Here is a 24,833-nt window from a genome sequence, read left to right as displayed (position 1 = left end):
TAAGTAATTCCAAGTTAAGTTGAGGTTTAAGAATTCATTTGAGCTTTAGGAATTCATTTGAGTAGAGATTGTGTAGGTTTAATGTTGTTGAGATGAAATGAGATAAGATTAGTAGTTATTTCTTATTGATTATGTTGAGTATGAGAAGTGTTGAACTTCTATGATGTTGAGTTGGGTTGATAGAAGAAGTTGGAGAGAGTTTGTAGTAAACCTATTTGGAAGTGTTTCTTTGATAGGGTTTATAGTTATTTGAGGGAGTTTTCTCCCAATTTGGATGGCTAGAGAATGTAGTAGAGTAAACATTAGAGTAGAGATTTTGCATGCACATGAATTGTTTGATGAAATGTTTAAGAGAAATATGAGCATGAATTGTGAACCTTAATTTTTGCTACATTGCATATTGACATTTCCTAATTGCATTAATAAGCATAAACCACCCATGTGCATTAATTGTGTATTGGGTAATTAGCTTGAGAGAGAGAGTAGAGACTTTTGAGTATAAGTCACACTATGAGTGTTAGTTTGAGGAAGAGTAGAGAATGTTGAGAATAAGCTTCCCTATTAGTAAAGAGAAAGAGAAATTGAGCACTAGAGAATAAGAGAGAGAGAAGTGCTAATAAAGAGAATCGAGTAGATTGTGCGATGGGTAACCCGTGAGTAATGGGTAGAGTATTCCCGCATGTATGCCGCATTATGAGAGTGGCATGAGTATGATAGAGAGAAGTGGTGTAGCCAGTGAGAGTGCATGCGGATGAGGGTTATACCCGAGAGTACCCGAGAGATATATTATATACTCACATGGACAAGGGTTCCGAATCTATGCATAACCGAGTCCGATTGGCTAGAATGAGTAGAAGTCACAGAGAGTGGGAGCGAGTACCGACCGTGCCTCTGGTAAGATGAGGTTGTGACTTATAAAAGAGAGTTAGTAGCAAAGGGTTATTAGAAAGAGAAAACAAAGAGTTATAAAAGAGAGAGTAAATGAGAATTGAAGGGAAAGAATTAGAGAAAGTTACGGGGATAGATGAGTAAAGGATTTACTTACTGAGCATTGTTTTATGCTCATCCCGTTGTTCCCTATGTTTTTGTAGGACCTAGGTGAGGATACAGTTGGATGGGCGTCGGCAAGCGAAGGGATATGGCTACACTGTCCACCCTGTTTTTGATGTTTTTGTACATGATACAACTTTTGTATAAAGAGAGTATATGTTTAATAAAAGAAAATTTTGGGCCCAACTTTTATGCTTTCTTACATGTATTTTACTATGTATATTTTTAAAGAAATATGAGTAGAATGGAGTCATTACACATATACAAAAAGTCATCAAAATGTGGTGGACAGTGTAACTATTTCTCTTCGCTTGCCGACGTCAATCCGACCGCATCCTCACCTAGATCCTGCAAAACACATAGAAACAATAAGGTGAGCACAAATAATACTCAGTAAGTAAATCCTCTACTCATCTATCCCCGTAACTCTTTCTCTTAATTCTTTCCTTACATTACTCTCTCGAATGTCACGGCCTCATCTTACCAGAGACACGGCTGGGATTCATCCCACTCTTCATGACTTCTGCTTTTCTCTCTCTGTTCTTTCTCATTCTTTCTTATTTGAATGTCACGGCCTCATCTTACTAGAGGCATGGTCGGGAACTCAAGCCCACTCTTCGTGACTTCTACTCACTCAAATGTCACGGCCCCATCTTACCGGAGGCACGGCTGGGAGATCACAAAGCACCCACTACCCATGCCGATTCTACTCATCACTCACGGGTTCCCCATCGCACAACCTACTCTATTCTCTTCTTTAGCACTACTCTTTCTTTGTTCTCTAGTGCTTATTCTTTCTTTCTCTTTACTCTTGGAGTAGCTTACACTCCAATTCTCTACTCTTTCTTGAGCTACTTCTCAAGTGCACAATTAATGCATAGGGATGGCTCATACTCATTAATGCACTTATGAAATGCCAAGATGCAATGTTGCAAGAATTAAGGTTTGCTATTCATGCTCATACTTCTCTTAGGCATTTCATCAAACAACTCATGTGCATATAAAAACTGTACTTTAACTATAACTCTACTTCTTTCTCTAGCCATCCAAAAATGGGAGGAAACTCCCTCATAAACTCTAAATTCCTATCAAGGAAAACACTCCCAAAGAGGTATACACAATATCTCTCAAACTTCATCTCAACTTCCATCTCTCAACACACATCAAAACACTTCTCATAAATGAAGTGTATCCAACAACCGTAAAACAAATACTCATCTCAACTCAATTTCTCAACAAGCATAATACATACTTGCATAAAGAAATCTCTACTCAAATGATTTCTTAAACTTTAGCTTGAGTTGGGTTTACTTAACTGTAACAACTGCTGTAAACTACTACAATGCATGCATAATAACAATAGAAAATGGGCCCAAAACTTTTCCTTTTATTATAAATAATAAGTCTTTTATACACAAAGCGCATCATTTACAAAAAGCCATTTTAAAAGACAAAAACAGGGGAAACAGTGTAGCTATTGCTCCTTGCTTGTCGACGCCCCTCCGACTGCATCATCACCTAGATCCTGCATCCACAAAGGAAAATAACGGGGTGAGCACAAAATAATGCTCAGTAAGTAAACCCTCTATCTGTTTATCCCCGTATGTATTTCTCTTAATTCTTTCCTCACACTTTCTGTTGTTTCCTACTAAACTTCATGGCCTTATCTTACCGGAGGTACAGCCGGATGGCGTTCACACAGCACCATCTCACTCTTCATGACTGTCGGGTGGAGTTCACATAGCACCAACCCATTCTTAGTGACTACCGAGTGGGGATCACGAAGCACCTACCCGGTTTTCGTAACTATCAGGTGGAGACCACAAAGCACCTACCCGTTCCTCATGACTTTCGGGTGACGATCACAAAGCATTAACCCATTCCTAATCACTATCGGGTGATGATCACAAAGCATCAACCCATTTCTAATAAATGTTGGGTGATGATCACAAAGCATCAACCCCTTTCTAATAACTAACCGGGTGATGATCACAAAGCATCAACCCATTTCTAATAACTATTCGGGTGATGATCACGAAGCATCAACCCGATTCTCATAACTGTTGGGTGATGATCACAAAGCATCAACCCATTTCTAATACTCTTCTCATTCACTCTACTCTAGCACTTCTCATTCTCTCTACCCTTAGAGTAGTTGCATCCACAAAGTTCTCTACTCATAGAGCAAGTGCATACACAAAGTTTCCTACTCTTTCTTAGGTCACTTCTCAATGCACAATTAATGCCTATGGATGGTTCATCTCCACTAATGCACTTATGAAATGCCAACATGCAATGTTGCAAGAATTAAGGTTCACTACTCATACTCAAACCTCTATTAGGCATTTCATCAAACAACTCAAGTGCATAATAAAACTCTACTATAACAATAGTTCTAAATCTTTCTCTAACCATCCAAAATGGGGAGAAACCCCCTCACATAGCCACATATCCTGCCAAAGAAAGACACTTCCAAAAGGGTTCCTCAATACCCTTCAATTCCATCTCAAACTACCTTTCCAACCCACATCTCACTTCTTGTATTTGCAATGTATAAACAATCACAAAGCACTAGAAATCTCTATTTAAGCCTCAATAACATGGCATATAACATGTATATAACATACATACATAAGTGCTATCAAAACCCTAATCAAGAAAATTCCCAAATCTCAACTTGGGTTGGGGTTTACTTACCTTGTTATGGAGAGATTTCACTAACTCTTCCTTTCACTTGGTTTGCTTGACTTTTTCTCTACTCTTAAACAAAAGAACAAAAACCCTCAATATTCAATATATACAAAAACTCACAAAGCTTCACAACCAAAGCAAGAATCCTTACCTTAGGATGCCTTAGGTTGATTTTCTACCCCAAATCACTCCAAAAGCCCTTTAAAACTCCTTGATCAAAAGAAAGAGAATTTGAGAGGAAGCAAGAGAGGAGAGTGGCGATGGAGAAGAAGAATGAAGGGTTTGCAATGACTTAATTCCTTTTAATGAAATTTATACACAAGCATTCCCATTTTGCCCTTACTCTTCTTTGGGAATTCTATCTATATCCTTTGATTCATTACAAACACACCCCCATATCAACATATTCTCCATGAAAATTCCTTACATTTTACTCCCCACTTTTCCTGCTAATTAGGGGTAGAATGGTCAAATTGCCCTTAGGGAAGAAAATATCTAAAACTTAACAAACATTTTGGTTGGCACGTCGCCACGGCGAGGAAGCTTCTGTCGCCACGGCGAAACTGTCCAGCAGCTTCCTGTGGCTTCAACACCTCTTCGTCGCGGCGAAGATTCTTCTTCGCCCTGACAAAGCCTAGAACACAGAACTTCTTCTATTTCAACCAATTTCAGGGCAAGTATTCAACACACCACTCAATCAAAGGTCAACCAAACAATAATACTAATAAACCAACTCAAATAAAAAGAAACGTTAGCTACGTACCTCAAGTGGGGCGTTACATTAACTTGTGAGTGAGTGGCTTCACTAGCACTTCTCTTTCCCTTTGGTAGCTTGTCTTTTCTCTACAACTTTAAACAATAACACCATAAGACTTCAGCACATCCATAATCAATTTTCATATCTAAAGCATGAATCCTTACCTTAGGATGCTTTAGATTAACTCTCTACCAAAAACTACTCAAAAGCCCTCCAAAAGTCCGTAGAAATTCTTGGAAAATTGAGTGGAAGGTTGAGAGAAAATGGGGAATAGGAATGGCGGTGGAAGAAGAAGAATGAAGGGTTTACTAAGCTTAATCCCTTTTTAGCTCAAAATATCTACATTCATTCCCATATTGCCCTTGCTCTTCCTTGGAAATTCCATCCTTGTCCTTTCATTCATTACAATCACACCCCCACTCTAACATATTCTCCATGAAATTTCCTTACATTTCACTCCCCACTTTTCCTGCTAATAAGGGGTAGAATGGTCATTTTGCCCTTAGGAAAAATATCTAGAAACTTCAACAAAAATCTCTGCCGGCTCTTCGTCGTGGCGAAGAAATCCATAGCATACGTCGCCGCATAGTCTTCGCCCCGATGAAGACCACAACTTCAAAATTCGCCAAGTCTTCTCAAATTTTAGGGCAATCACTCAACCAAACCAACACATAACTTCAACCAAGGGCCAACCAAACAATATTAACAATGTACAAACTCAATTGAGGGTAAATCAAAGAACATTCAAGCAATGCAACATAAATTAGCTACATACCTCAAGTGGGGTGCTACAATTCTCCCCCCTTAAAAGAATTTCATCCCTGAAATTCACACAAGCAGCTCCGAGTAACGGCTTTGCATGTCTTGCTCTACCTCCCAGGTGGCCACTTCTACCTTGTGATTTCTCCAAAGGACTTTCACTAATGGAATTCTCTTGTTCCGGAGCTCTTTAATCCTTCGATCTAGAATCTGTATTGGACGCTCCTCGAACACAAGGTTCTCTGCTAACTCAACATCCTCTACACTTAGGATATGGGAGGGGTCACTTACGTACTTCTGTAACATCGAGACATGGAAAACATCATGCACTGGCGTGCTGTCGTAGGCAACCAAGATTAAAAACCTTCCTAGCCTAACTACTGAACTGTAAATAAGGTAAGCAAGGGTCGATCCCACTAAGATTGTCTAGTCGAATTTTCGATGATGTGAACAAGGCTGGGAGATTTTGAGTAAAACAGAAAACAATCTTAGCAAAAACAAAAACAAAAACAATTCAAATCGAAATCAATTAATATAACGAGACTTGGTCTCCATCAACATCCACCATCGAAATCTTACAACTGATCATTGATGCAAAAGTAAATCAATTCTTACTTTTAATATTCACCGTTGGACTATTTTCCTATCTCTCCTTAATTGTAATTAATTAGGAAACAAGAGATTTTAATTAATGTTACCATTAAACAACCCTAGACAAGCGCTAAAGATTTAATCTGATGGTAGCCTTAAGAATTAGAGAGATCGATGAAGCTAAACAACACAAACTCAAGCGGTTGTATTTAATTTAGTCGAGTGTTCCTCTTAAGATTACTAATTCCTGACGCAACAAATTAATAACCCTAATTGCTTCACAAGTTAGAGGGATCAAACAATTACGGATGTGATATCTAACTTAGCAGTAGATTGTAACAAATAATAACCTAGTAGGCCTCCTAGCAATTAAATGAAACAATCATGAAAATAAGCATAGAAGAACATCCAATACTCAAAGCATAAAATTGAACACTGAAATAAAAATTATTGATTCCAAGGCCTCCGTTTCCTTCGACCAAGTTAAAAAATTAGCCTCTCATGGCCATCACGAAAATTCCCAAGGAAAAGTTACAGAGAAGACCAGAGAGAGGTGTGTGTCCCCCAAACCTAATCTGATCCCTCTTTTAAAAATATCTAAATTCTAATTCTAATTCTACCCAATCTCCTCAAAATATTCTAATATCCTAAAGTAACATTTATCCTAATCTGATTAATTGGAAATAAAATAATAAAGTCCTAAAATAAAATAGGAAAGTGGTGTTTTCCAGCTGTAATTTGCGTGCAACAGGTCTTCAAAAATTCTTGTAATAATCTGCCTATTTGAATTGCATGACAAGGCGGAATGTTCCAGAACATCAGCAGTGCAGGTGTGTCAATTTCAACCTCGATTACAACCTTGATGCAGTGAGTATCTCTCCAAACTCAAAACATGAAAGTTATAGATATATTTCTTAGTGTTCCACAGCATGTTTAATCATCTCAATCGGAGCTTGGATGAGAGAGTTATTCCCAGATTACGAAGCAATGTCAAAACTGTCCGAATTCACTTAATTAGTTCCGTTTTGCAATTAACGCCTCCATTTGCATCCTAAATCAAAATAGAATAATAATGAGTACATTTAGGCAGCAAATAAGTATAAAAGACTAGACATTAAGGGGGGGTAAATATGACATTTTGCATTCTCATCATGCATGTTGTCCATGCTAGGTGGTAGTGCCAATCTGTAGGCCACCTTTCCCACTCGTTGCAATACCTCAAATGGACCTATGTATCTCGGTGCTAACTTCCCTTTATTCCCGAAGCGCATCATTCGTTTGTAGTGGGAAACTCTTAAAAACACCTTATCACCCACTTGGAAATCAACCTCTTTCCTCTTCAAGTCGGCATAACTTTTCTGTCTGTCTTGGGCTTGCTTCATTCTATTTATGATTAACCTTACATCCTCTAGCATTTTCTGAGTCACCTCTGGCCCAAGAGCTGTATTCAACTCATCCTTTTCACCAATCTCATCCTAATGTAGTGGAGACCTACAGCGTCTACCATACAAAGCCTTGTAAGGCACCATCTTAATTGTAGACTGGTAACTATTATTGTAGGCAAACTCCACCAAGGGTAACATCTCTTACCATGATACTTTATAATCCATACAGCAGGCTCTCAACATATCCTCAAGCACCTAATTCATTCTCTCTGTTTGGCCATTTGACTGAGGATGATAGGCAGCGTTGAATGCCAAACAGGTACCCAAATTCCTCTGTAAACTCATCCAGAAAGCCAAAACAAATCTGGAATCTCTATCTAACACTATTGTCCTGGGTACACCATGCAACCTGACTATCTCTTTAATATAAATCTGAGCTAACTGATCCGAAGTGGTGCTCTCCTTTACTGGAAGGAAATGGGCTAACTTAGATAATCTATCCACAATCACCCATATAGCATTATACCCTTTCTGCACTCTAGGGAGACCTGTGAAAAAATCCATCGAAATGCTTTCCTATTTCCACTTCGGAATACTGAGTGGTTAAAGCAACCCTGACGGCCTTTGGTGTTCCGCTTTTACCTGCCGACAAACCAGGCACTTAGATACAAACTCTGCAATATCCCTCTTCATACCTGGCCACCATAGCCTTTCTTTACATCTTGATATATCTTGGTTGTTCCAGGTGAGCAGCGCATGTGTGTCATGAGCCTCCTAATAATTCTCTTTCTCAACTCACCATTGGGGAATACACACCGATTTCTAAAATAGAGGACACCATCTCTTAGGTGGAACTCTGTTGTCCTGCCCTCACACACTTACTGAACTATTCTCTGACACCACCATCGGCCACTTCTTTTCTTTAACTTCCTCCAGTAAAGCAGACTGAATCTCTAACCTCGCAATCCTTCCTGGAACCACTTCAATCTGCTCTCTATACAACTCTTCTATTAACTCTTTCTACTTAGTGAGCAGGGACAAATGGGTTTGTCTACTCAAGGCATCAGCTACTACATTGGCCTTCCCCGTTGGTACTTGATCTCACACCTAATCCTTAACCAGCTCTAACCACCTTCTCTGTCTCATATTCAGCTCCCTCTGAGTGAAGAAGTACTTTAAACTCTTATGATCGTGTAGATATTACTCTTGGCACCATAAAGGTAATACCTCCAAATCCTTAATGCGAAGACCAGGTTGCCACTCTGGGTCATGCATAGGGTATCTCGTCTCATACTCTTTCAATTGTCGAGAGGCATATGCTATCACCCTACCTAACTACATTAACACAGCCCAAGTCATTGCAATGAGGTACTGTAATAATGTCATAATCTACACCCTCTTGTGGTACACTAACACGGAGTTGTCATTAACCTCTTCTTCAACTCTTGAAAACTCTTCTCACATGCTTCTGACCATGCAAAAGGAGTTCTCTGTTTGGTAAGAGCTGTCAACGGTTTAGTAGCCAACTAGGCGAGCCTTGCTACAAATCGCCGGTAGTAACCTGCTAGGCCTAAGAACTTTTAATCTCTTTTACTGCTTCGGCCCTCTGCCATTCAAGGATTGCCTTCACTTTACTCATCCACTAAAATCCCTTCCTTAGACAGTATGGCCTAGAAATATTACCTGATCCAACCAAAACTCACACTTGGAAAACTTAGCATACAGCTTCTTTTCCTTAAATCGTTGCAACACTATTCTCAAGTGTCCTATGCTCTTCTCTCGACTTAGAGTAAACCAGGATATCATCGATGAAACCATAATGCTGATCCAAACAATCATGGAATACCCGATTTATCAAGTCCAAAAAAATTGCTAGGGCATTAGTCAAGCCAAAAGGCATCACTATAACTCATAATCCCATACCCTACAAAGGCATTCTAGTTATATCTTGCTCAGCCACTCTTACTTGATGGTACCCTGACCTCAAATCAATTTTGGAGAACACTGCAGCTCCTTTCAACTGATCAAAAGGTCATCAATACGAGGTAGCAGGTACTTATTCTTCACTGTCACTTTTTCAACTCTCCATAGTCAATACACATCCGTAGTGACCCGTCTTTCTTCTTAACAAATAGGATCGGGGCTCCCTAGGGAGAAGACTCGGTCAGATAAGCCTTATCTAAAAGCTCTTGGAGTTCTTCTTCAATTCCTAAAGCTCGGCTGGGGCCATTCGATAAGGGGCTTTAGGTATTGGTGCTGTTCCGGAGCTAGTTCATGCTAAACTCAACCTCTCTCTCTGGAGGCAAACCGCGTAAATCTTTGATGCGCATTTCCTACAACATGCAAATGTAGCAAGTATACTAGTCCACAGTAATAGAATAATTAGTAGAGTATCGTTCCCACGAGGATTGTTGCTAAGCACTAAGTTTACTACCGTTTTCTAGTTGAAGTATCGAATTCTTTTGGATTTAAGGGAGCAATTTAAACTATAACTAAAACAAAATTTTACTAAAATAAAATTAAACTATGAAAGCAAGATTAAAAACGGATAAAATCAATTTAACAAACGAGTAGGGTTTTGACTTCATTCGGACTCTATGTGTTAAACAAAAGAATTAAATAGTCATATGCATTGATGTAATCGAACTCTCCAAGGTGTCCAACATACCTTCTCAGGCTATGTTTTCCTACTCTTCCCTATTAACCTTCCGCACCCAACAATTGAAAGTTAATAAATCTAAGCTCATTAAGCACAAGAATCCTATATTGATTTCATTGGTTCTTGAATCTATCTCTATCATCCAATAATACAATGGTGATTACCCAGAAGCTTAACGAATTATCTCTCAATCTCATAATGTTCATCACATACAAACAATAATACAGAATAATCACACATCAAAGCAAAATCATATGAAATTAATAATCATCAACTTTCTAACCCATTAGAATCCGAACTACATCAAAACCCTAACCCTAAAAGTTAGTTCATGGCTAAATCAATAAAACAATTAAAATAAACGGAAAACTCCAAGTTCAACATCATGAAAACAAAAGAAAAGGAAAAGAATTTTCCCATTGATGAATCCCTGTTATTCACCTCGAATCTTCACACTTTGTTAATCCAAAATCACTCAAAAATGAATCTATGAAAAATGTAAAATTGATGTCTATCTCTCCACGAATGCCCTCACCAAAAAGACTAAATATTTCTTTATACCTTACCCAAAATATTACAACTTAGCCTAAAAACGAAACTGTACGTTTTACAAAAGTGGAGTACGCAGACTTCGCTACGGCGAGAGAGAATCTCGCCGCGGTGAAGAAGGAGCTGAATCTGGTGCGTCACTAGCCCATTTCGCCACGGCGAAGAAACCTTAATGCAGCAAGCTTTCTGAAGATTCTGAAATTCCAGAATTGCCCTCCGTGCTTCTGAGTCCAAAACTCCAAATCTACCTTTATTCACTCAAAATTTCCTTTTTAAACCTGAAACACGAAATGTAAGGAATTAAGTAGCAATTCAGGCAAAAATAGACTAAGAAGTATCTAAATCCGGCCTAAAAGCTTAAAAACTAGCATAACCTCGATTATCAAATACCCCTAAACTAAGGACACGCTCGTCCCCAAGCATCAGGTACAAAACAATAAAATAAACACCCAACGTTCAAAACACAAAACAGCAACTGACAAAATTAAATAAGAGACAAAAGACTCGACTCACAAAACAACTGCCTAGAATTTATACCAATCTCAAAAGTTGTTGCAAAATTATTATAGAAAATGTTAACACTCAAGAAGTATAATTTGCATCGACTTTCTTTCTCAATTGGTCCCCCGAGTAGGTAATCCCTACTTCAATCCACCTTCCGACTTCCCAGATTATTTATGCAAGAATGCAAAGTTTATCAATGGTGGCAGACTCCATAAGCCTAAATATCGAACTACTCTTGTAACGCCCCACTTGAGGTACATAGTTAAGTTATGGTGTATTGCTTAAATGTCTATTGTTTTGTTTTTATTTGGGTCGATATATTGTTTATTTGGTTGGTTGCCCTTAGTTGAATTTTTGTTAAAGTTTTTTTGCGAAAAATGTAAGAAAATCCCTTAAACTTTCATATAGGTAAAATGGTCTTTTCACTCAAAATTAGTTGAACTTGTGGGGAGTGAAAGAGATAGAATTTAATAGATAGCATTAAAAATGAGGCATTATTGTAATTGACTAAGGGACAAGATGGAATTCTAAGAAAGCAAGGGCAAAATGGAAAGTGTGGTATAAATTAAAGTGTTAGGTTTGAAACCCTCATTTTCGTTCATTCCACCCCCCACCACTCCTCCTCCTTTTTCTCCTCAATTTTTCATTCACTTTTCCAAGAATTTGAGGGCTTTTGAGTAGATTTTCATAGGGTTTTGATTCAAGGCATCCAAAGGTAAGGAATCAAGCTCTTTATCTATGATTTATTTGTGTAAAGTTTGAGTTCATGAAGTTTATGCTTAGGTTTAGAGAAGATTGGAATCCAACAAGAATAGAGAGCTTAGGAGAGACTACTCAAGCACAGGTAAGTAAATTCCACTCAAAATCCAACTCAAGCTAAAATTTAAGAATTCAAGTGAGTAGAGATTTCTTCTAAATATGCATATGTTTTGATTATTGAGAATATTGAGATGAGATTGATGATGAATTATGCTTGTTGTTGGATATATTTGAATATGAGAAGTATATGTGATGATTTGATGATGGGTTGAAATTGGAAGAATGGAGAAATTTTTTGTGAGTGTGTTTGCCATGTAGGTATGTGATGCTACAAGAGAGTTTTTCTCTTCATTTTGGATGGTTTGAGAACTAAATAGAATGATAATTGAATTAGGGTTTTGTTTATGCACAATAATGTTTGATGAAATGCCTAAGTGAAAACATGTTACCAAACTGCCCTGTCACAGCCGTGACTTTCTGAGTGATTTTTGGGCATCTTACGGATTGAACTGGGTTTAGACCAAAACAAAAGTTGTAGTCCTGTCTCTAAGCTTTAAAACAGACCAAAACAGTAGCAATCCAAGGTTTAACTCAAGTTATGCCTTCTTGAGTGTGACCTGAGCAGAATGCAGTTTTGATGCAATATTGCATTTGTGCATTTCAAAAGTGCATTAAGTAAGAAACTTTAAGCATGAACCATCCTTATGCATTAATTGTGCATTGAGAAGTAGTTTGAGAAAGGTAGAAAATTTGTGAATGGGCTACTCTAAAAGTAAAGAAAATGAGAAAATCTAAGAATGGGTTGGTGCTTTGTGAACTCCAACCGGAAGTCACGAAGAGTGGGTGGTGCTTTGTGAACTCCAATTGGAAGTCACAAGAGTGGGTTTGTGTTGTGAACTCCACCCGCCGTGCCCCGTGATGAGGCCGTGACATTCCAGTGAGAAAGAATGAGAAAATATAAGAAAGAATAGAGAAGAGAAAAGTAGAAGTCACGAAGAGTGGGTGGGTGCTTTGTGATCTCCACTCAGCCGTGCCTCCGGTAAGATGAGGCCGTGACATACACAGAAAGTTAATAGAAAAGAGCTATGTGAAAGAGAAACAGAAAGAGAAAATAAATGAGATGAGAAGAGTGTAAGGAAAGAATTAAGAGAAAGAGTTACGGGGATAGACGAGTAGAGGATTTACTTACTGAGCATTATTTTGTGCTCACCCCGTTGTTTTTCTTTGTGTTTGCAGGATCTAGGTGAGGACGCGGTCGGATGGGCATCGGCAAGCGAGGAGTAATAGCTACACTGTCCACTGTTTTTGATAACCTTTACTTATGATGCTTTACTTTGTATAAAGAATGATTAAATGTATTAAAAGAAAATTGTGGGCCCATTTACTTTTGCTAATATAAATATATTTACGTGATGTATTTCTATACGTATCCTAGTATGAAGCAGTTATTACAACTCTCCACTAATGAGGACTAGACAAAAATAAGAATCAGCAGGTCTTTATAAGCTTGTAATGCTGGGCTCGGGAAATGGGTTCCAAGAAAAAGGATAGGAATAATAAAGTAAGAGAACTTGATTTTCCTCATGCAAACACTCAAGTCAAATCGAACTCCACTTTTTCTCAACCACCAATCAATGTCTCCACTAATGTACAACCCTCAAACTTGTATCTTTCTTATTTCTGATACCATAAATGTGTCGGGAAGTGTGTCTAAGGTGTACGTGGCGTTGTTAAACCAGAGGTCGCCAAGTACTGCTAGGCAGTTTTTAAGGCGGTTATTGGTTTCCAGCCGAGATACCCTTAAACTTGGCACAAATTTTTTATTTTTTATTTATTTTTGAAACAAAACAAATCAATTGAATTGAGGTGAACTACCTCTTTTATTTTTATTGCCCTTCTCACAAGCCCCAAACTATTCTTTTAGTTTATTCGTACAACTCTTCCCGTTCTTTGTGTTTGCATTCGGATCGAATTCTCCTAAGGGTACGACAGAGTGTTTAGGGTAAAAGGATCGGACAATTTTTTGTTAGCCAAGAAAGATAAAGCAATAATGATCAAAACGGCTCAAATGGGTGACTAGGGACAATTTCATTCATAGGTTGGCTAGAAAGGCTCAAACGTTCCAAAAAAGAATGCCTAAATCATCTCCTCAACCATGTCTAATCTTAGAATTTCGCCTCAAGCACTTCTCTACTAGGTTCTAGAGTCCACCAACATTATCAAACTTTACCTAAGTACATAAAATGAATCTAAGCATGCCGAAAAAAAAAATGAAAATGGTGGTTGAACCACTCAACAAACCTCAATCAAAATTCAGTCAATAAACTTAAACTTGAAGCAATGCTTAACATTTCTCAACAATAAAAATGCAACAATCCAATTCGCATCATTGATTTATACAATTCATCATCGGCAAAAAAAATCAAACCAAAGTAAAATAAACAAAATCAAAAATTTTCTTCCTACCCCCAAACAAAAGGTGACATTGTTCCCAATGTCCCATTATGCATAGATTAGGAATAGAAAAACAAAAATAACAAAGGTATGAGATAGTTCCCTGATTAATCCGTGAAGTGTAGCTCCACAGTGCACACCTGATCTGTGACCCTTTCATCACCCAACATCTGTCAAAACAATAGAAACTATGGTGTCCACTATGTTAGAAAAATTTACAGAGTAATGTGAAAGTATTACAACCTAATCTCATCCTTGCCCAAACTACAAATTACAAAAAAAAATGAAATAACTAAAACCACTAGCACAACCCAAAACAAAATATAAACCAAGTTTAATGTTTGAAATGAAAAACAAAATCAATGAAAAACAATTAAAAAAAAAACAAAAAAACAAAACAGGTGTTCCGGTGCTCATTCTTCGCCTCCCTCATCTTCCTCTTTGTCCTCTTCTTCTTCTTCTTCTTCTTCTTCCTCTTCCGACTCTGAGCCTATCCACTCATCTGAATCCCAGTCGGCGTATTGGAATCCTGAAGTGTCAACGTTGAGCTTGTTAAAGATACTCTTCTGCATCTCATACACCATCTGGGTCTGCTCAACCAACCAATCCTGACGTTTTGCCATCCGTTTCATCATACCCATCATCTGCAGCATCATCTCCTTCTGGATAGCTGTGGAGCTGGAGGATGTGACAGGGCCTTGTGTGGTTCTCTGCCGCTCTGTTCCTACCCTTGGTTGCTCAGCTTCTGGACGTTCAAGATGCTTTTGAAAATAATCTGAATCGAGGATAGAGGCAGCATGAATACGTTGCTCATCACCTTCCACCTTGGCTTCCGCTCTAATGCACAAGGCTGTAATGAGATATGGGAAAGAATAACTTGATCGCCCTAGTTTGGCGGCATGATGAATGTTGTTAAAGATAATTCTTCCCACATTTATACTCTTTCCTGTGGCAATAGAATAGAGCAGTAATGCTTTTTCATAAGTTACTGTGCTATAGTGCATTTCCGGCATCAACTTCGTACTAACAAAATATTGCCACAATCGAGCCATTGGTGTCAAAGAGTTCCCTTAATGGTCTTCTTTTGTTTCTTCGACACTGACCAGGTTGCATCTGGTTTTGCAATGACCGGAAGAATGATACTATCCTCAAACTGTGTCCCCCTAATCCTTCTGTACTCATCCTGATCAAACCCAGGCAGGTTGTAAAACTCATTGATTACATCTTCTGTAAACGGCACATCAACCCCTCTCACAAATGCAAAACCCTCCTCACAATCCGAGAGATTGGCATAAAACTCCCTTACTAGTGGCTCTATAGCCGGTTGTGCAGGAGCACTCATAAACATTTCCCACTTTCTCTCTAGACTCCAATCCAACGCCTGACTCGCGATCAATCCATGCTTAGGAATAAAGCCCTTATCTTTTCTTTGGATAGCCCCTTGATATCGTTTATGGGCCTCTTCACTCACAAAGCGGCTGTCCACTTTCTTTCCTTTCCCCTTTCCTTTGTATGGAACCTTAACTTTGGGTGCCATTTTCTATAATTCAATTCACAGCACAACCCAAAAATTCAAGCCTAGGTTCCCCATAACAACCAAGTCAAACCTGAAAAAGAAAATTGAAAACACTTCCAAAAATTCTCAATCAGACCCCTAAACTACGATTTCTCCAAATTCAACAACACACTGCAAAACTCAACACCCACACTCCACAATATCACAACATGCACAATAAACCCTTCTTCAACAAAATCAAACTCACAAAATTCGCAACTCAACCAAAAATAAATTTTTTAGATCTATAATTTAAAACTTGAAATTTTGCGAAAATGAGTTTAGGGAACTTGAGATCTTACCAATACGAAGATTATTCACCACCAATTTACTCAGAATCAGCCCAGATTGGAAAGCCCCAAATTTCATGAAATTTTTGAAAAATTTGTTGTTGAAATGAGTTGTTTTGGTGTTTAGGAGGGTTAAGGAGTGGAAACTTTGGTTGGAAAAACACTTGGGAGGCAAGGGATTGAAATTGGAAATTTTTTCTCTCAAATGTATTTGAAAAATCGCGTGGAAAATGAAAAGCCAAAGTGAGTATATATAGAAAACAGGCTTTGCCGCGGCTAAGTTCTTCGTTCATGAACCCTAATTTGAAACCTAGGTTTCATCGCAGCAAAGCAAAATACTTCGCCGGGGCGAAAAATTACAGTGGTTAATCGTTGCGGCGAGAAAAAATCTTCGTCGCAGCGAAATTGCCTTAGAGAAATTTCGTCCAACCTTCTTCGCCAGGGCGATAAAATAAAGTAGCTGCCACAAATTTTCAGGTTGCCTCGCCCCAGCGAAGTCTGGGACTTTTCAAAACTTATTTTTACCTAATGTGCTTCACCGCGGCGAAGAATACTTCTTCACCCTGGCGAAGTCTGAAAACTTCACCTGAAACGCCCAAAAACACACAAATTAAAAAGAACCATACACATTCAAACACACTGAAATAAAAATAGAAGAACAAAAATTTAAAACACTTGGGTTGCCCCCAAGAAACGCTCATCTATAGTCGATAAGCTTGACTCTCTCAATTTTTCATGTCGGAATGTCAAGCCTTATTGGGATGGATTTACAGCTCATCACCCCATCAATGTATGGCTTCAATCTCTGTCCATTGACTGTAAAAGTGCCCTTTTCTTCATGTGTAACTTCCACTGCTTCGGATGAGTGAATTCTTGTAATCATGAATGGTCCGGACCATCTAGACTTAAGTTTTCCAGGGAATAGCCTAAGTCTAGAATTGAACAACAACACTTTTTCCCCCACTTCAAAATCCTTCTTCCAAATATGCTTGTCATGCCACCTTTTTGTCTTCTCCTTGTAAATTCGAGCATTTTCATATGCTTCAAGACGGAACTTATCGAGTTCATTCAAAGTCAGCATCCTTTCCTCCCCAGCAGCTCTTAAATCCATATTTAGCTGCTTGACTGCCCAGTATGCTTTATGCTCAAGTTCCACCGGTAAGTGACATGCTTTCCCATAAACCATTCTAAATGGAGACATACCAATCGGATTCTTAAATGCAGTTCAGTAGGCCCATAATGCATCATCCAATTTCCGGGACCAATCCTTCCTAGATGCATTAACTGTCTTTTCTAAAATGCCTTTAAGCTCTCTATTAGATAGTTCCACTTGCCTGCTCGTTTGTGGATGGTAAGGCGTTGGAACTCTATGTGTCACTCCATATTTACCCAACAGTGCATCCAATTGCCTATTACAAAAGTGGGAACCTCCATCACTAATAATTGCCCGTGGTACCCTAAACCTTGAGAAAATATGTTTTCTCACAAAGTTAATCACTACCCTAGCATCATTAGTCGGCAATGCAACTGCTTCAACCCACTTTGACACGTAATCCACTGCTACCAAGATATATGTGTTCCCAAAAGAATTTGGAAGGGACCCATGAAATCAATCCCCTACACATCAAAAAGCTCAACCACCAGGATGTTGTTCAATGACATCTCATCTCTTTTTGAATTATTACCACTCTGTTGACACTGGTCGCACTCCTGAATCATTAGGAAAGAATCCTTAAAGAGGGTTGGCTAATAAAACCCCGATTGTAGAACCTTGGCTGCTGTCTTAGTTCCTTCAAAATGGCCACCTACTTCCTTCTCCTGACAATGCCGTAGCATGCTTTTCATCTCCTCCTCCGGGACACATTTCCGTATCACTTGGTCAGCACAGTGTCTATATAGAAATGGCTCTTCCCAAAAGTAGTACTTCAAATCTGAGAAAAATTTTCGCTTTTGTTGGAACGTCATACCACTTGGGAGCACCCTTGATGACAAATAATTTGCAAAATCTGCATACCATGGTGCTTCATCCACTCTCATCAACTTCTCATCTGGAAAGGTTTCTCTAATTGGGATTTCCTCCACATTTCCCTGAAGTGGTCTCTCAATTCTCGACAAGTGATCTGCCACCACATTTTCTGACCCCTTCTTATCGCGAATTTCTAACTCAAACTCCTGAAGCAATAGGATCTATCTTATGAGCCGAGGTTTTGCTTCTTGCTTTGCCAGTAGGTGCCTAAGTGCTGAATGGTCCATGTAGACGATCACCTTTGCACCTAACAAATACAAACGAAATTTGTCAAAAGCAAAAACCACAGCCAACAATTCTTTTTCAATGGTGGTATAATTCAATTGTGCATCAGTGAGTGTTTTACTAGCATATTGAATTACATGCAACATTTTGTTCTTCCGCTGTCCTAACACTACCCCTAAAGCAAAATCACTAGCATCACACATTAATTCAAATGGCAGTCCCCAATCGGGAACTGCAATAATAGGTGCAGATACTAATAATTTTTTAAGGGTTAGAAAGGCATGCATGTATTCATCATTAAAATCAAACAAAACATCTTTATTCAAAAAATTGCAAAGGGGTTTAGAAATCTTAGAAAAATCCTTGATGAATCGTCTGTAAAACCCCGCATGCCCCAAGAAACTTCGGACTGCTTTGACATTCGATGGTGGTGGCAGCTTCTCTATCACTTCTGTCTTTGCTCAGTCAACTTCTATTCTATCCTTTGAAATCCAATGACCGAGCACTATTCCCTCCTGGACTATGAAGTGACACTTCTCCCAATTGAGCACCAAGTTCATCTCCTTACATCGCTGCAAAACAAGAGAAAGATTAGTTAGACAACTATCAAAAGACGAACCAAAAACTGGGAAGTCATCCATGAAGACTTCTATGAACCGTTCCACCATGTCTCCAAAGATCGACATCATGCATCTTTGGAATGTTGCTGGTGCATTGCATAACCCGAAAGGCATCTTTCGGTAAGCAAAGGTGCTATAGGGGCAAGTAAAGGTCGTTTCCTCTTGATCCTTAAGAGCAATGGCAATCTGGTTGTATCCTGAATACCCATCCAAGAAACAATAATAGGCATGTCCTGCCAACCTCTCCAACATCTGATCAATGAAAGGTAGTGGAAAATGATCCTTCCTTGTCACCTCATTCAATTTTTGGTAATCAATGCACACTCTCCAGCCCGTCACCGTCCTAGTTGGTATCAATTCGTTACTCTCATTCCTTACTACCGTGACACCTCCCTTCTTCGGAACCACTTGTACTAGGCTCATCCATGGACTGTCGAAAATAGGATAGATAATCCCTGCATCTAAGAGTTTCACCACCTCCTTTCTCACTACTTCCTTCATTGAAGGATTCAATCTTTGTTGTGGTTGCACCCTAGGCTTAATATCATCCTCCATGAGAATCTTATGCATTCAAAATGATAGCGAGATGCCTCTAATGTCCGAAATCGTCCATCCAATTGCTAGTCTATGTTCCCTCAACACCCTAATCAACTGCTCTTCCTCCAATTTACTCAATCCTGAACTAATGATCACTGGGGAGGTTTCTAAGTCCCCAAGATATACATATTTGAGGTGGGAAGGTAAAGGTTTCAACTCAAACTTTGGAGGTTCTTCATTTTTTTCCTTTTCCTTCTCTTTTTCAAAATTAAACTCCTCAAATTCTAAATATTGACTCTCATCAATTGGTTAAAGTGCTTCTAACAACCTAGCAAATTCATTACTCGCCGAATCATCTACCTCTACTGTTTTGGATTTGGCTATACATGCTTCTAGAGGTAATTGTGGGGTGTTTTCTTCAATAGATTCCACAACCAATTTATCCTCCACATCGACACTAAAACACGAATCTGATTCGGATGGAAACTTCATCGCCTCAAGCACATTGAAAGTTACTGTTTCATCTTGAACTCTCAATAGTAACTTTCCTTCTTGCACATCTATTAGTGCTCTCCCCGTGGCCAAGAATGGTCGGCCCAAAATAAGAGGAATTTCCTTGTCCTCTTCCATATCCAGAACCACAAAATCAGCTGGAAAAATTATCTTATCCACCTTTACCAACACATCCTTCACTATCCCCCTTGGATGTTTTATGCCCCTATTCGCTAGTTGCAACGACATGGTCGTTGGCTTCACTTCACCAATTCCCAATCTCCTGAAAACAGAAAAGGGCATTAAATTAATACTAGCACCCAAATCACATAAAACACGATCAAACATAATATCTCTTATAGTGTAAGGAATAGTAAAACTCCCTGGATCTTTGAGCTTCGGGGGTAACTTCTTTTGGAGAATGGCATTGCACTCCTCCGTAAGCATTACCGTTTCCTCATCTTCTAACTTCCTTTTGTTCAAAAGGATTTCCTTAAGGAACTTCGCGTAGCTCGACATCTGCTGCAATGCATCTGCAAAAGGAATGTTAATATGTAATTTTTTAAAAATTTCAATAAATTTTAAAAACTGCTTATCCTGATTTTTTTTCTTCAGTCTCTGAAGAAAAGGCACGGGTGGAGTGTGATGTGCCAACTCTGGTGGTATCTCAGGGAATGGCAATTTCTCCTTCTTCTTTTGCCTTTCATCCTTCTTCTTGTTCTCTTCCTCCAAACCGCTTGGTTTCTCATCAACTACAATCTCTTCATCTACTTCCTCTTCAGATTCTTCCATTTCAGATTCTTTCTTTCCAGATTGTTCAACCTCTTCCAAAACTGTCCCATTCCTCAAAATTATGGCATTTGCTTGCTCACGTGGGTTAGTCACTGTGTTGCTTGGTAAGGAACCCTACGGTCTCTCATTTAGCTTATCGGCCAATTGGCCCATCCGTACCTCAAGATTCCGAATGGACGCCCCTTGATTTCTGAAATTCATCCTCGTCTCATTTATAAATCTCGTGGTCTCCTGCATGAATTTCCCAAACATGTCCTCCAACTTTGTCACTCTTGGATCTCCTAGTTGATTATTCACCCCTGGTTGGTTATTTGGCAATGTCCTTTGGTTCCATTGATTATTTTGCTGGTTCTGATTGCCCCAAGCCAGATTTGGATGATTTCTCCACCCCGGATTGTATGTGTTGGAGTACGGGTTGTTTGGTTGCCTCTGATTTCCTGCCAAGTAGTTCACTTGCTCTAATGATGAAGATGACGAAGCAAATGTGTTCCCCACTTGACACTCGCTGCTCACATGGTTTCCTACACAAAAATCACAAGTTAGTTGAGGTGCTTGAATAGAGTTTACTTGCATACTTCCCAACTGTTTATGAAGTGTCGTGAGTTAGGCTGAGATGGCTGTGAAGGCATCAACTTCATGAAGACCCGTAGATTTTCTTGGTATTGCTCTCTCATTTAATCTTTGATAGTTGTTGCTTGCCAAAACCTCAAGCAACTCATAAGCCTCCTCTAGTGTCTTATTCTGCAAAGCTCCTCCCAATGCTGCATCCACCATGGTTTGCACGTTACTCATCAGTCCATTGTAGAAAGTTTGGACTTGAAGCCAAACTGGCAACCCATGGTATGGACATTTCCTCATCAATTCCTTGTACCTCTCCCAAGCCTCATACAATGACTCGGATTCCTCTTGTAGAAATGATGTGATATCATTTCTCAGTTTTGCTGATTTTGCTAGAGGAAAGAACTTAGTCAGGAACTTCTGTGCTAGATCATTCCAAGTTGTGATAGTACCCGCTGGTAGTGCCATTAACCACCCCTTTTCTTTATCCCCCAATGAGAATGGGAATAACCTCAACCTAATGGCGTCATCTGACACTCCGTTCGACTTGAAGGTGTCACAAATTTCCAAGAAGTTCGCAATATGTTGATTCAGATCTTCCTTCAAATCACCATTAAACCTTACCGACTGTTGGATCATCTGAATAATTGCCAGCTTAATCTCAAAGTTGTTGGCTTGCACCGTAGGCTTAGTAATACTCGACCCACTGCCATTAACTGTGGGAACTGAGAATTCCCTTAATGTCCTATTTTCTGGTTCTGCCGTTTCAACAACTGTCTCTTCTGTTTTAACCACTATGTCCTCTCTTTCTCTTATCTCTCTATTAAGTCGTTTGGTGGTTCTCTCAATCTCAAGATCAATAGGAACCACTGGCTGACGTCTCGCTCTTCGCATAAACTGCACAGAATTAACGAAAGAAAGTGAGATCACAAACCAACTGAAAATTTAAAACAAAAATTAAAACTTCAATCTAGCTAACTATAGAAAAACTCAATGTTAACTTAAAACTCATTCCCCGGCAACGACACCAAAAACTTGATGCGCGTTTCCTACAACATCCAAATGTAGCAAGTATACTAGTCGCACAAGTAATAGAGTAATGAGTAGAGTATCGTTCCCACGAGGATTGTTGCTAAGCACTAAGTTTACTACCGTTTTCTAGTTGAAGTAATTGAATTCTTTTGGATTTAAGGGAGCAATTTAAACTATAACTAAAACAAAATTTTACTAAAATGAACTATGAAAGCAAGATTTAAAATGGGATAAAATCAATTCAAACAAACGGGTTGGGTTTTGACTTCATTCGGACTCTATGGGTTAAACCTAAAGAATTAAATAGTCATATGCATTGATTGTAAATCAAACTCTCTAAGGTGTCCAACATACCTTCTCAGGCTATGTTTTCCTACTCTTCCCTATTAACCTTTCGCACCCAACAAATTGAAAGTTAATAAATCTAAGCTCATTAAGCACAAGAATCCTATATTGATTTCATTGGTTCTTGAATCTATCTCTATCATCCAATAATACAATGGTGATTACCCAAGAAGCTTAACATGAATTATCTCTCAATCTCATAATGTTCATCACATACAAACAATAAATACAGAATAATCACACAATCAAAGCAAAATCATATGAAATTAATAATCATCAACTTTCTAACCCATTAGAATCCGAACTACATCAAAACCCTAACCCTAAAAAGGTTAGTTCATGGCTAAATCAATAAAACAATTAAAATAAACGGAAAACTCTAAGTTCAACATCATGAAAACAAGAGAAAAGGAAAAGAATCTTCCCAATTGATGAATCCACTGATTTCACCTCGAATCTTCACACTTTGTTAATCCAAAATCACTCAAAAATGAATTTAAGAAAATGTAAAAACTGTTGTCTATCTCTCCACGAACGCCCTCAACAAAAAGACTATGTATTTCTTTTATACCTTGCCCAAAAAATTACAACTTAGCCTAAAAACGAAACTGTGCGTTTTACAAAAAAGTGGAGTATGTAGACTTTGCCACGGCGAAGAAGGAATCTCGTCGCAGTGAAGAAGGAGCTGAATCTGGTGCATCACTGGCCCATTTCGCCGCGATGAAGCTTCCTGAAGAATTCTGAAATTCCAGAATTGCCCTCCGCTTGCTTCTGAGTCCAAAAACTCCAAATCTGGCTTTATTCGCTCAAAATTTCCTTTTTAACCTGAAACACGAAATGTAAGGAATTAAGTAGCAATTCAGGCAAAAATAGACTAAGAAGTATCTAAAATCCGGTCTAAAAGCTTAAATAAACTAGCATAATCCTCGGATTATCAATCTTCCGGAAACACATTTAGAAAATCTTGAACTACTGGCACCCTCTGAATTTCTGACTGGGGAACATCACCACTCTGCACCACATGCGCAATGTATCCAAAACACCTCTTTCTCAAAATCTTTCTAGCCTTCAAGCTACGAATCAATATGCTCAACTGATGGCCCTCTCCAAAGCTAAATTTATCTCCACTATCGAGATTGAATCTCGCTTTCTTCTTCCGACAATCAATCTCTACTCAATACCTCCCTAGGAAATCCATGCCCAGTATCACATCAAAGTTGGGCATATCAAACACTATCAAATCCGCTGCTAACTCTCGATCATGGATCACCACAGACTCTCCTGACAACATCTCCTGAGTCAGAACACTAACCCCATCGGCTAACTCTATCTTAATGGGTTGACTCACTCTAGTAGGTTTCAAACCTAATCTCTCTATCATCCCATAAGATAAAAAAGAATGAGTAGCTCTTGAATCAATTAAAGCATATCAAGGAATGCCAAGAAAGAACAACTGACCAGTTACAGTAGATGGACTGGCCTCAGCTTCACCCTGTGCTACTGTAAAAACTCTGGCATTGGTACCTTGAGAAGTCTGGGCGGTAGGTGGGAGAGGAGCTTTACAATCTCTCATCAAGTGCCCTGGCTGATGGCACCTGTAACACTCCCTTTGCTCCCATAAACACTCTCCTGAGTGGTTCTTCCCACATCTAGAACAAAAGGGAAACCCTTCTGTCCTAGGCCGCTTACTCCTCCAGTCTCTTCTGTTTTGCCTAGGCTGAAACTTCTTCTTATTGCTTTTCATTTCTTTGCTTTTTGCACCCTTAACTTTCTCTCTCTGCGGGGCGGTAGACGACTCACTTGATCCTCCTGTTGAGGAGCCTACTAGGGTGATTTTATTCTCAAATATTTCCACCCTTATTGCTCGCCTCAAGGCCTCACTATAGGTTTACGGAGGATCGGCACCCGTCATTATATCCCGAGCTATCTCAGGTTTCAAACCATGGACAAACTTGTCTCTCCTCAATTCCAGAGTGCTAACTATTCCTAGTGCAAACCTAGCAAGGGAATTAAATCTCACCGAGTACTCTTTCACTGTACTAGACCCCTGCTGCAAGCCGATAAATTCTTGGACCTTCTCATGAACTCGGTCCTCAGTTCTGTACTCAGCCTCAAACTCTCGTTTGAATTCTTCCCAAGTCATTACTGCAACATCATGAGTATCTTCTACTAATTCCCACCAAATTCGGGCATCACCCCGAAA

At 39.1% G+C, this 24,833-nt stretch overlaps 1 non-coding gene and 1 pseudogene across 1 annotated transcript; one reads left to right on the top strand and one right to left on the bottom strand.

Moving 5' to 3' along the window:
* Positions 1-16,940: 16,940 nt before the first annotated feature.
* On the bottom strand, positions 16,941-24,374 carry LOC116125123 (annotated as a pseudogene).
* On the top strand, positions 21,528-21,634 carry LOC116125212. The gene has a single exon (XR_004127300.1). It is a non-coding gene; the product is annotated as a small nucleolar RNA R71 (small nucleolar RNA).
* Positions 24,375-24,833: the final 459 nt, after the last annotated feature.

The sequence above is a fragment of the Pistacia vera genome, unplaced genomic scaffold (assembly GCF_008641045.1).
Source record: "Pistacia vera cultivar Batoury unplaced genomic scaffold, PisVer_v2 Contig160, whole genome shotgun sequence".
NCBI classification, from domain to species: domain Eukaryota; kingdom Viridiplantae; phylum Streptophyta; class Magnoliopsida; order Sapindales; family Anacardiaceae; genus Pistacia; species Pistacia vera.
The sequence above is the reverse complement of the archived record's forward strand: the minus strand, read 5'-3'. Positions and strand labels throughout refer to the sequence as shown.